We start from the raw sequence: 13,596 nt of genomic DNA, 5'->3' as shown, positions 1-13,596 counted from the left end.
TGCTTCCCACCAGCCAACTATTTTACATTCAGTAGTGTATATATGTCGATGTTACTCTCACTTCGCCCCAGCTTCGCCCTCCCACCCCATGTCATCAAGTCCATTCTCTACCTCTTTATTCCTCCCCTGCAACTAGGTTCATCAGTACCATTTTTTTTTTTTTTAGATTCCATATATATGTGTTAGCATATGGTATTTGTTTTTCTCTTTCTGACTTACTTCACTCTGTATGACAAACTCTAGGTCCATCCACCTCACTACAAATAACTCAATTTTGCTTCTTTTTTTATATCTAGTGTATCTCTTAAATATGTTCCTTTGCAAATAAAAGAAATTCAGCTCAAACTAATGGAAGCAGAAAAGTGAACATTCCAGGTCATGGAATTCATTTATCCAAAACCTCAGGTCTTGGCTCAACCCAGCTCAAACTATATCACCAGAAGCTGGTTTCTCTGTTTCTCCACTACATTTCCTCTATGTGATTTTATTTTCAAATAGGTTTCAAGAGAGCTGTTAGAAATGCCCAGGTTCAAAGCCTACCAAAAACAATGAGATTCTTTCCCCACCATTTGGAACAAAACTCATTTTGTTTCATTGTTCTAAAGGTTTTGATGGCTGTCCTTAAACCCCCCATAGTAGCCTGAACAATGTAATGTGCTGTGTGGATTAGGTCTATATGGAGTAAATGCCATGGGAAATATGTGAGAGGAGAGGGAAGAATGTGTGATCTCTTGGACGGAAAACAGGTACAATTACCAGAACAACAATGTTTGAAAATACATGTCCACAACACCTATTGGACTATAACAACAGGTGTTTTTTTTCTACATTGAACTCAAATAATTTGCTCATTGTTCCTTTCTACATGGTTTCTAATATATTGCTGGAAAACTGAACTAATTTAAATTAAATCATACTGAGCTAGGCTGGGACCTGGGACCCTTCACCAGAGTGCTTGCACCTGGTAAATGTCTCCCCTGGCAACAGAGTACAAAAAAAACTCTAAGGGACTAAAAATAACTGCATGCATGTGCAGTCGGGGCAAGTATGAACAATAAGATACAAAAAGGCCACAAACCAATTGCCACTTCTGAGCTTCCAGGAGCAAAAGCAGGGTACTGCCATGATCCCTGCATACAGCACCACCAAGGGGTGGGCAGACCGCTTAGCTACCCCTCTGGCCTGACCCACCGATCTGCCCCTATCCTCACCCCATTTAAGGGACCAGCCTGCCCTCCTCAGAAAGCAACCAAGGTCACCTTTTTCTTGTTTTCCCTCCCTCCTGCTGCAGCACTAGTCCCATGAAAGCCTTGCCTGGCTTTCTCATCTGGCCTCTTATCAATTCCTATTGATTAAAGAGTCCAAGGACCCGGGTCAGTATCAACACTGAACTGAAAGAACATGAATTGAAATTAACTGAAGAAGTGAATATTAGAGATTCCTCCCAACTGCATGATTTTGTAGGGTAGAAAAGATTACAAGAATAAACTGGCCTTTCATTCTATTCCTCAGTGCAAAGTCAACAATAGTTTAAGCAAGAACAAATGGTAATGATCTAAAGCACGAAAGTGTTTTTTCCTACAATATCTGAGTTTAAAGTTGACAAATGGATCATTAGCTTTTGAGCTCTTTGTCATAATGCTGCCACATTCTTCTATGAAAGTTCTACATAATAACAATAAATCTTTCACAACGAAAATATGTGAAAGAACAATTATAAGCTCTTCAGAAACATCTGAAGTTTCGGACATAGTATTTTTAGGATATGATTCACATCAGGTTCACCCTCTTCTCCATTCAGGCCTGCTCTTTTCATATTGAGAGATTATATCAGATAGGTTACTGCACTCCAGAGATGGCTAATTAAACCATATTACAGAAAGCAAGAAAATAGGAAGAGAGAGAGGGAGAGAAAAGGAATGAAGGATGAATACATATTTTGTCTTGTGCATTTTTCTAATCAAACTAGTCACCTTCATGCGAGGCCTTCCCTGTTCCTGAAATGAGGCATAAGCAAACTTTACATTCTGGACATCAAATCACATGATGTGGGAAGACATTTGTAACAGTAAACACACCAAAGGAGCACTCTCAATCAGAATCAGAGCCAAATGTATTAAAAAATAAACTATCTTACCTAAAGACTGAATTTCCTAAACATTTTAAGTCCTAGAAAAATCAGCACTTTACCCTCAAACAGCCATATTACTGAAGCTTAAAAACTAACGAAATCTATAACATGGAAACACTGTAGGAAGAGAGTTATTAGCCAAGTCAGAAATTAATGTTAATTACAGTCCCATTATAATTTATAATTTTTTGCTTACTATGAAGTATTCTTACTTTATTAATAACATTCTCAAATATTATAAAAAGCATGGATTGCACAGCTTTGTATTTCTTATGAAATTTTCAGCTATGGTTAACTTCAGTACATAATGCCAGTTTTAAGGAACATAAGCGGGCTCAAGTAACAATTATATTTCATAATAGAATTATAAAATAGTGTCAACACTATTTTATATAATATATATATTTTTCCTTCTGTTTTTTAAACAAGTCCCATATTTAGCTAAAATGTATGTTTTTAAAATTTACATTTTCATAATCCAAAATTACACAGTGAATAGGCAACTGAACTTTACCTGTTTCACAAAGACCCCAAACAGTTGCAATATAGATGAAAATTTACAGCTTTCAGGGCTTGCTGTGTGGGTGGTCACAGGATACCATCATTATTTGTTCTGTAGAGGCCACTGCATGGCTCCTGCATTTGCTCCTCTAGTACTTTCTCTCCCCTCTAACCAGCCTGACCTCTAACCTTATATCTTACTTGGAAAGCGAACCAGATTAGGATACCTGTCGTAGTCCACGCCCGCTGCTATAACAAAAATACCATAAACAGGGTGGCTTAAACATTAAATAAACATTTATTTCTCACAGTCTCAGAGCGGAGAAGTCTAGTAAGGCACTAGCAGATTCTGTGTCTGGCAAGGGCCTGCCTTCTGATTCACAGACAACTGTCTTTTTGCTGTGTCCTCACACAGCAGAGAAGGTAAGAGGGCTCTCGGTCTATTTGTTCTATTTTATGAGGATGTTAATCCTTGTAAAATTCATGAGGGCTCCACTCTCCTGACTTAATCACCTCCCAAAGACCCCCACCTCCTAATATCACCACATTGAGAGTTAGGATTTCAACATATGAATTGGGGAGGTTCACAAACATACAATCCGTAACAATAGCCGATGACTGTCTAGTTTGCATGTCAAACTCTATTCATTATGGGCAGAGGATGTGGAGCCATGCTATAGTAACACTGCTTCAGGGAGTTGATCCTATCGGAGGATAAACAGAGCACTCAATGAAGAGTGGACATACAGATAATCTAATATGTTATTAAATCATACTAAAATCTTGCAGGAATAAAATATAAAGCCTATGAGTTAAGCTTTACCAAAACAAAACTACTCATATAACCTCTCACTATTTAGTGGATTTAATAGAATGTGGGGGGGAAATCATAAGTATCACTCCACAAATAATATTTAGTATAATATCAATATCTTACAAGTTTTAAATACATATTCTATGATAAAAATATTCATAGTCAAATGTTTTAAAGTTAAATACAAAGTAATTTCTGCATACCTATTTATAAAAAGAAACTCCTGAAAGAGAAAGAGTAACAAATTAAATTAAAAAAACCCAGCATTTGACAAATGTATTTGATCACAGAAATTATTTTTTCAGATCACCTATTATAATCTCAGTTGATATGAATGTTTCACGGCACATAGCTTGAGATATCCCAAAATTTTAAAAATATAGGCATGCTTTCAGTAATAACTCTGCCTACCAGCTTTGCAAGACGTTTCTGCAAAGGACTACCAAATGTTTTCATGGAAAAGAGCGCTGGTCGCATAAAGAAATATGGCTCTACCATTGACTTCGTATATAATTTTACACAAATCATCATACTTCTATGGGCTTAATTCATCTACCTGTTAAACGGAAGTTTGAGGACTTCCAAGTGAAGATAGTATCTAGCTAATCACAGACAATCTTTCCTCTACCATTTCTCTTTTAAAAGACTAAACAAAACAAAACTGAAAGGAATGCAAAATCGCAGCTTGTCATCTTATTTTATATAAAACAAATTTTCTACCTTATAAAATAAGAGTGTTCAACTGAATAATTTCTGGAGTTTTTCTCTATCCAAGAAAAAAGAAACAACACACAACAAATACCTGTTGGTTATAAAAAATATTTAATGCTTAAAGAATAGAGAGCTATCCATTAGCCTAATGTGTAATCAAGTGGTAAATTATGTTTCTTTCTTCCTTTAGGACGTTTTTGAACTGTCATTTACCACTGAAAATATACTAAATTTCCTTAAATTTAAGGTATCATCAAATGCAAGAAACACCATTATTTTATGGTCCATTAATAAAAAAAAAAATTTCTAGTTAAACTATATCTTATTATTGACTGAAAGATGTACACTACTTCAGAGATGCTAAAATGTGGGAAAAACTGTGCTCCTTAGAATCAACAAGATATATATATTTGGAGGAAGAAAAATTAAAATAACTTTCTTTGAACTTTGTAACACCTCTTATAATACATTTTTTGTAAAGCTACTTTCTCGAAGAGTCATTACAATATCCTTAAAAGCAGACCTTTAAGTAAGAAGGTGAAAAACTCCTTGATATCAACCTTGAAACATTTATGTTCAGCTGAGACTCCAAGATCCCATCATTTAGAAAGTGAAAAAATTCCCTTTAAAATGTATCTAATTTCTGAAAAAAAAAAGATTAGTGGCTCTTATTGTGCTAGGTAAAACTATAAATACAAATCTTCAAAATAACAGCAGTTATAATAACAAAGGCTTTACACCTGTGCTGATCAAGGAACCTGATAAATTAGCTACAGTGATGTCATAAGACCTCTCTTTCCAAAGTAAATACCAAATTAATTTAAATATCAATAACTAGATTAACGTATGTTTACATTAGAATGGCAGCAAAGTATCTTAGTCTGATCTCTTCACTAATTCTAAATTATATCATTATCCAAGGATTAAAACCATCCAAACTTTCCCATAGCAATTAAAATGACATACAAAATCCTTACCATGGATTGCAAGTTGCTACATGCTCTGGCCCCTGCAGGGCTCTCTGACTGGGCTCTCACCTCTACCTCTTACTTACTCTTTCTCAGCCACAGTGACACTCTTTGTAACTTAATCAAGTTCATTGATCAACATGGGCATAAGTTTCAATTTTCAGAGTGCTAAGTATGGGCACAATCAATTAATCTTTGCTCCTACTATTTCCTGAACAGGGATCACGCTTACCCCAGACTTTAACATTACTGTTTAATCATTTTTTCTGTCTTAATGATTTACTCCAATGACTTGACCTCCTAGAAGCTTTCACTAAGCACCATAGTTAACATCTTCCCATTTCCAGTAACTCCCAATTCTATCGCCCTATTTTATTCCCTTCATGTAGTTTTACCACTATCTAAAGTCATACAATGAGTCCCAATAAAAGGGTAGGTTTTTAAAAAATTTTTCTTTATCGCTCATTATTCTTTCCTTAGTAACTAAAATTGTGTGGCACTTCACTGATGGGTGACAGGTAAACAGGCTTGGATGGCTGAGGAAGGCACAAAAGGATCAAAACGGCAATGCTTACAAATCTGAAGTTATTTATCAAGAAAGGAAAAACACAGCAACAGCATCAAAGTCAGGGTATGTGTCACAGCAAAGGTTGCCTCAGGAGAGGGCTGCAAAGGCCAAGTGAGTACTACCACCCTCTCTCTGAAAGGCTGATATGCACACAGTTCTTTTTCTCAGATCAGGAACCACTGATATGTGTAGAGAACACCTCAGAACCAGGATGCCTAAAATAGAGTCTTTGCTGGGGTTTCTTGGGGTGTCTCACAGAGACCCTGGGCAAATTGTAAATCTCACTGTTACCAATAAACAATGCTGATAAGCTTGTACAAACTGCCTCAAAACTCCTAGAATCCGTAGTTAAAAACCAACACAATTATCAGTACATTTCATGTCATTCCTCAGGATTAGTGTCATGCAGGGACATTTCTTATTTCAGTGGAACAGTTCTGGCTAATTCCAGGTTGGAATTAATCCTACCAGCAGAGGCATAGCGTAGAAAATACGTGTGTGTGTGTGTATGTGTGTGTGTGTGTGTGTGTGAGAGAGAGACAGAGAAAGAGAGAGAGAGAGAGAGTATTGAATGAATTAATAAATGTTTACGTCAAGCTTTTTCTTAAGATTTGAAATTTTATCCTAGTTATCTCTACATAGAAAACAAACTTGGCTATATTTCATTCTGGTGACAAAGGCAACTAACTGTCCACTAATATTCGTGCTTCTGCTTCTGTAGCACAGAGAACTCGATGGGAAGCAGCTGCCCAGCCTAGGGCTACATTTCCAAACCCTCACCAAAGGAATATGAAAGAGATTTGTGTTGTTTCTGGGCTGAGGCAATTAAGAAGCAGGCATGGCTTCCTACCTATCTTTCCCCATGTATTAATACTTTCTTGATTCAGAGGACCTGAGAATCTAGGGGATGGTCAAATCATAAGATGGAAATTGATGCTGTCCAGGAACACCCTCATTTGCTGTTACATGTGTGAGAAATGGATCACTATTGTGCTAAATTGCTGATATGCTGGGACTTATTACTGCAGCTAGTGTTTTCTCTGCCAACACAGTTTCTACTAGAGAAGGGTACCAATAAAAAGAAGACTACTCAGTTAATCTCTGATGATTAGAGTTTACTTCATATAGTTGCCGAATTATAGCACATTAATTTTTGATTTAATAGCTGATATTTAAATTTCGATTCAGCAATCCATTTTTATATAATTTACTGGGCACATGTCAAATATGCTTCTCTTGTAATATTTTACCTAATGGGTAACGTAATATTTTATTATTGCTATTTGCTTGTGCATATGTGCTACATTTGATGTGTTCAAGATATTTTACAAAATAGACTGAAAGAACAGTCTCATATTTCTGTATTCATGCTTTGTACGTTGCCTACCAACAAAACATTTAAAAATGGGTTTTTCACCTTTTCCAAAGCATATTTTCACTCTGTATTTCTCCCCTTCCTAAACATAAATATTTACTCTATGTGATGCACAGTTTAGAATATATTAATAATCTGTATTATATCTTCCTCTAAATACCGCAACACAATATTAGGCCTTGAGCAAGTCGAATAAAATTTTCAACCGTTTTTGAATTGGTCATCTTACTTTGTGAAACAACCATTATTTAACTAATAATGCGTAAGCTAGTAACTACAGACAACTTTGTAATTACAGGGTAATTTATTATAAATAAACATCACTACTAGGTTCTTAGTAAGGTTACTTTTATATTATTTTGTTGAAGTATGTTATATTGTATAATATAGTATCCAGCATATAAATCTAACTTTTAAAAACGCTATGAAGTATTGTGGATTATTCATTAAAGCAATCCTCTTCCTTTTGGAAGTTCTTTTAAAAAATACTTATAATCTTAGTATTATAAAGTTTTTTATGTCTCGATCTCTCCTTTATTTCTCTAAAAATAGAATGATGATTTGATGTATGTAATTTAGTCACTTGAATAAAACTACTTATTTAATGTTTTATCAAAAAGGAATGTAGGGCTTACCTGGTGGTGCAGTGGTTGAGAATCCGCCTGCCAATGCAGGGGACGCGAGTTCAATCCCTGGTCCGGGAGGATCCCACATGCCGCCGAGCAACTAAGCCCATGTGCCACAACTACTGAGCCTGTGCTCTGGAGCCCGTGAGCCACAACTACTGAGCCCATGTGCCACAACTACTGAAGCCCATGCGCCTAGAGCCCATGCTCCACAATGAGAAGCCACCACAATGAGAAGCCCGCGCACTGCAACTAAGAGTAGCCCCTGCTCGCCACAACTAGAGAAAGCCCGCGTGCAGCAGCGAAGACTCAACACAGCCAAAAATAAATAAAATAAATAAAAATTTATTTAAAAAGGAATGTAAATGTGCATATGGTAAATGTTTTTGATACCCCAAACAAGTGTTTAATAGAATAAAATACACCTTTCAGGACCATTCCTTGTATTACTTTAAGAAAGTATTCCTGTTTTCTTCATTTTATTCATATCTTCCCCACTCCTTCCCCAAAGGCATTCAGTAATGAGATTCAGTTAAGAGTGGTAACAAAATTATTTCTGCTAAAGAAGAATAGGAATCAAAATTTTGTACATGCATTCTAGTTTCAAAAATTATCTGTCAAATAAAATTGCAGAGCTTATAAATCTAGTCATTACCAAATTCTGAATGACAATGCATCAACCATATGAAACACAAGTGCTTTGTTTTGTTTTGTCTGTTTTGTTTTGGGTCACTTTGCTTTTAAATCACAGTGCCTGCTAAACTGACTTCATCTTAAGGATCTTCTTTCTTCCTAGAGACAGTGAATCTAGATACAGACAACCTTGCATTTGGTGTTTAGTGAAATTTTCTTTGTGAACAAAATACACAAATATGAACAACCTAGGACTACATAGTATCTTAAATCAATCACAGACTCACATTTAAAGGATAGTAAAATTGGGAATGTTTGAAAGCAGACTGAAGACTCAGTGATAATTATAAAGGTTTCTATAGGAATTAGTCCTTATAGTAAAGAACTCCTGGGTGGAAGTCTTTGAAGTGATTGTTCTTATTTCTTCAATTGTGGAAATGGTTTACTTTACCTTCAAAGTTGGTAGGGTGAAAATTGTGGAAATGGTTTACTTTACCTCCAAAGCTGGTAGGGTGAATTAGTGTGACTAACTCTCTCAGAGAAAAAACAAACAAAGAAAACCAGAATTTTTAAATGTATGATTACCTGCATTACCATTTGTGAACTGCTCCAGAAGTAGATCAAAGCAAGTCTCCCCTCCCAACTTGAGTATGGTATTAATTAATTATGTGGTTTAGATTATCTTAATTGATAACTGATGTGCTTATATTGTTATTTTTTAGATATGGTACATAGTAAGGTTTGAAAGGAGAATTCTTTATTGAATAAAAACAGAATAGTCAGTATCAGCAATTAAACACCAATTGCTCTCATGGTCGGCACCACCCCTGGTTCTAAATGTCAATGACCAGATTTAGATGATTCCACTTTGGAGTCAGGAGGAACAATAGTCTGGAGCAATATGGAGTCATTGAAAGGAGTGGGGTTAGGATGAGCAGGCCTGAACTCCAAACTAGATGCTCAATAAGCTTAATAATACCACTAGAATAGAAGAATATTGTAAATGAAAAATTACTAATAGGTGGTTACCATTTTTCAGTTTGAAAAAACTCAGATATCTTTTTGTGCTTTAGTTACAATATAACTTAATTTCCTAGAAGGCTGCAACAACTCATTTGGGGAAAACAAAATAATAATTCTGAAAAGTAAGGAGAAAAAGGTTGTATTTTATGAGTACAATAAAAGTAATAAATATGTATTTTTTAACCCTAGGTAAAATAATGTATTCAGATAGATAAAATTTGAAAAAAAAATTAAACTTAAATTAAGAATGACATATAAATAAATTCATCATGTGCCTATTAGCCACATGAATGTCTTCATTGGAGAAATGTCTATTTAGATCTTCCACCCATTTTTTGATCGGATTGCTTGGTTTTTTTGATATTGAGCTGTGTGAGCTGTTTGTATATTTTGGATATTAATCCCTTGTCAGTTGCTTCATTTGCAAATATTTTCTCCCATTCTGTGTGTTGTTTTTTCGTCTTATTTATGGTTTCCTTTGCTGTGCAAAAGGTTTTAAGTTTCATTAGGTCCCATTAGTTTATTTTTCTTTTTATTTCCATTTCTCTAGGAGGTGGATCACAAAAGATCTTGCTGTGATTTATGTCAAAGAGTGTTCTGCCGGGCTTCCCTGGTGGAGCAGTGGTTGGGAGTCCGCCTGCCGATGCAGGGGATGCGGGTTCGTGGCCCGGTCCGGGAGGATGCCGCGGAACAGCTGAGCCGGGGGGCGACGGCCGCTGAGCCTGCGTGTCTGTAGCCTGTGCTCCGCAACAGGAATGGATGTGGCTGTGAGAGGCCCGCATACCGAAAAAAAAAAAAAAAAAAGAGTGTTCTGCCAATGTTTTCCTCTAAGAGTTTTATAGTATCCGGTCTTACGTTTAGGTCTTTAATCCATTCTGAATTTATTTTTGTGTATGGTTTTAGAGAATGTTCTAATTTCATTCTTTTACATGTAGCTGTCCAGTTTTCCCAGCACCACTTATTGAAGAGACTGTCTTTTCTCCATTGTATATTCTTGCCTCCTTTGTTATAGATTAGGTGACCATAGGTGTGTGGGTTTATCTCTGGATTTGGTATCCTGTTCCATTGATCTATAAGTCTGTTTTTGTGCCAGTACCACACTGTTTTGATTATTGTAGCTTTGTAGTATAGTCTGAATTCAGGGTCCCTGATTCCTCCAGCTCTGTTTTTCTTTCTCAAGATTGCTTTGGCTATTTGTAATCTTTTGTGTTTCCATACAAATTGTAAAAAAAAAATTGTTCTAATTCTGTGAAAAATGCTATTGCTAATTTGAAGGGATTGCATTGAATTTGTAGATTTCTTGGGTAGTAGTCATTTTGACAATATTGATTCTTCCAATCCAAGAACATGAAAAGATGCTCAATATCACTAATTACCAGAGAAATGCAAATCAAAACTACAATGAAGTATCACCTCACACCGGTCAGAATGGCAATCAACAATAAATCTACAAACAATAAATGCTGGAGAGGATGTGTAGAACAGGGAACCCTCCTACACTGTTGGTGGGGATGTAAATTGATACAGCCACTATGGAGAACAGTATGGAGGCTCCTTAAAAAACTAAAAATAGAACTATCATATGACCCAGGAATACCACTACTGGGCATATATCTGGAGAAAACCATAATTCAAAAAGGTACATGCACCCCAATGTTCACTGCAGCACTATTTACAATATCCAGGACATGGAAGCAACCTAAATGTCCATAGACAGATGAATGGATAAAGAAGACATGGTATATATATACAATGGAATATTACTCAGCCATAAAAAAGAACGAAATAATACCATTAGCAGCTACATGCATGGACCTACAGATTGTCATACTGGGTGAAGTAAGTCAGACACAGAAAGACAAATATCATGTGATACTGCCTATATGTGGAATCTAAAAATATGGTACAAATGAACCTATTTACAAAACAGAAATATAGTCACAGATGTAGAAAACAAACTTATGGTTACCAAGGGGGAAAGGGAAGAGAGGGATAAATTGGGAGATTGGGACTGACATATACACACTACTATATAGAAAACAGATAACTAATAAGAACCTACTGTATAGCACAGGGAACTCTACTCAATACTCTGTAATGACCTATATGGTAATAGAATCTAAAAAAGAGTGGATATATGTATATGTGTAATTGATTCACTTTGCTGTATAGCAGAAACTAACACAACATTGTAAATCAACTATACTCCAATAAAAGTTAATTTAAAATATATGCACATATATAATATACATTTAGATATATGTACATATATAATATACATATACTAGTCAATCTCACATCAGGGAATGGTAAGTATTGTAATATTAGAGTTTCACATTACTCTTCTCCAACTCTCCAGTTCCGTTATTAATACTACTAGTAGGAATCCCTGGGTCATTCATTATAGTTGTTACTTTATCCACACTCCTAATAAAACTCACTTGCCTTCTGTCAAAAGGCCATGCCTGAACCTTCCTAATGTATATTAATAGACTGCTACACTATCCCTCCACAGTAATATTTTGTTCTCTTTATCAGATGTTCAAATTATTTGAGACATTCTTATAGTAGGCCAACTAAATCAAATTCATAGAGTATGGCTTATTTTTTTTAAAAGGTAGCAGAGAGTAATTTTGTAAAGCCTTAATGATGATGATATTTTTCATATATTTCAAGAGAAGTATGTTCTCAGCCCCAGGATACAGTATGGGTAGGAGGTATATGAGTAATGGCTTGGCAGATCTCAGAGTGGACCCAGTTGATTACAGGCTGTTTGGCTTATACCAGCCAATGCAAGGACAATGATATTAAAAAGAATGTTAATAAATTAGCAAATACAAATTAAGACTTGAAGGGCTATTTGCTTGATACCTTTTCATCTATCATATTCTAATAACACTTTAAGAAATTCAGATTAAAAGTGAGTTCAATTGTAATTACACTACAAACCATAAATCAACAAATTATGGTACTGCTTTTCTTTTGCATCACACAAATGAATCAAACTAAAAATCAAAATGGTGTGCAATATGTCAAATAAATGTCATGAATCATGTCATCCAAGCACTTCTTTTATGGAGAGTAATATATTTTCCCAAAGAACTCTCACCCTTCTCTGTTTAGAGCCCATAAAATATTTGATGGCTATGGTGGTTAGAGTCCTAGGATCAGAAGGCAGAAAGATCCTTGAGAAGACATTTACTTTTGAAACAATCAAGCTGGGTAATACTGGAAGCATCATTTACTGAACTTTTAAAGGAATGATATTTTATCAAAAATATTTAGAAACATTCTTTCATATTTTCTCTGTGAAACAAATTAAACCAGAATTTTTTAATTGAAAATAATAAATTTATTTTTAATTATTTTTTCATCAAATTTTTACTCCTTTTCTTCTTCCTTTAAAAGTTAGACGCATTTTTCCATCCATATTCATCTGTACTGTGCTCTAGGAAATACTTCTTTGTCCTTCTCCTTCAACTGTAATAATACCACCCCATCCCCACCCCCAATTTTATAACCATAGCTACAAAAGAAAGCTATTATTTCTTCCTCAAATCTTGGTCAACTAAACACTTTCCAGATTTTGTAGTGCTGTCTTCTTGCCTTAATGGCCTTCTTAAAAGGTTGATCCTCTGTTTATCCTGGTAGTTTTCAAATAGCCTTCCTCAGAAGTATTCTTCGTAGGTTTCTATTTGTTTGTTTACAATTTATTCTCTTCCTCCTTTCTGCTCTCACACATTTTTTGCATGCATATATAGTTACACTATACACCACGTTCTACTTTCTTGAAATTATTTTTATAAATACCTCATTTGTTATAAGTTAATACAAATAAGCTATCTGGTCAGATATGCTGCTTTTCCTTTAGCTTTGTGTACTTCAGCAATTATACTTTTTCATAATCTGTGCACCTCAGTATTTAATATCTGAGTCTTATACAACCTGATGTTTACTAAAAAGAAGTAACATCTTGATTTGTTCTAAATGTTCCACTCCCAAGGTCTTTTAAATGCCTTTTTCATTGCATTTATATATTCTATAATATACATTTCATAGATTTCAAAATCATTTTTCTCAAGCTTTAATTTCAGTAATACATACCTATAATTGCAAGAAAATAAACTTCTTCTAACAAATCAAAATTCTCTGAATTATATTTAAACTATTTTATTTTTGTCTTCCTAGAGGTAGAAAGTTGCAGATTAGTATCCAAACTTGTATATATTATTTAGGTGTACTCTCA

This window comes from Globicephala melas, chromosome 7, assembly GCF_963455315.2.
Source record: "Globicephala melas chromosome 7, mGloMel1.2, whole genome shotgun sequence".
Classification (NCBI taxonomy): domain Eukaryota; kingdom Metazoa; phylum Chordata; class Mammalia; order Artiodactyla; family Delphinidae; genus Globicephala; species Globicephala melas.
The sequence above is the reverse complement of the archived record's forward strand: the minus strand, read 5'-3'. Positions refer to the sequence as shown.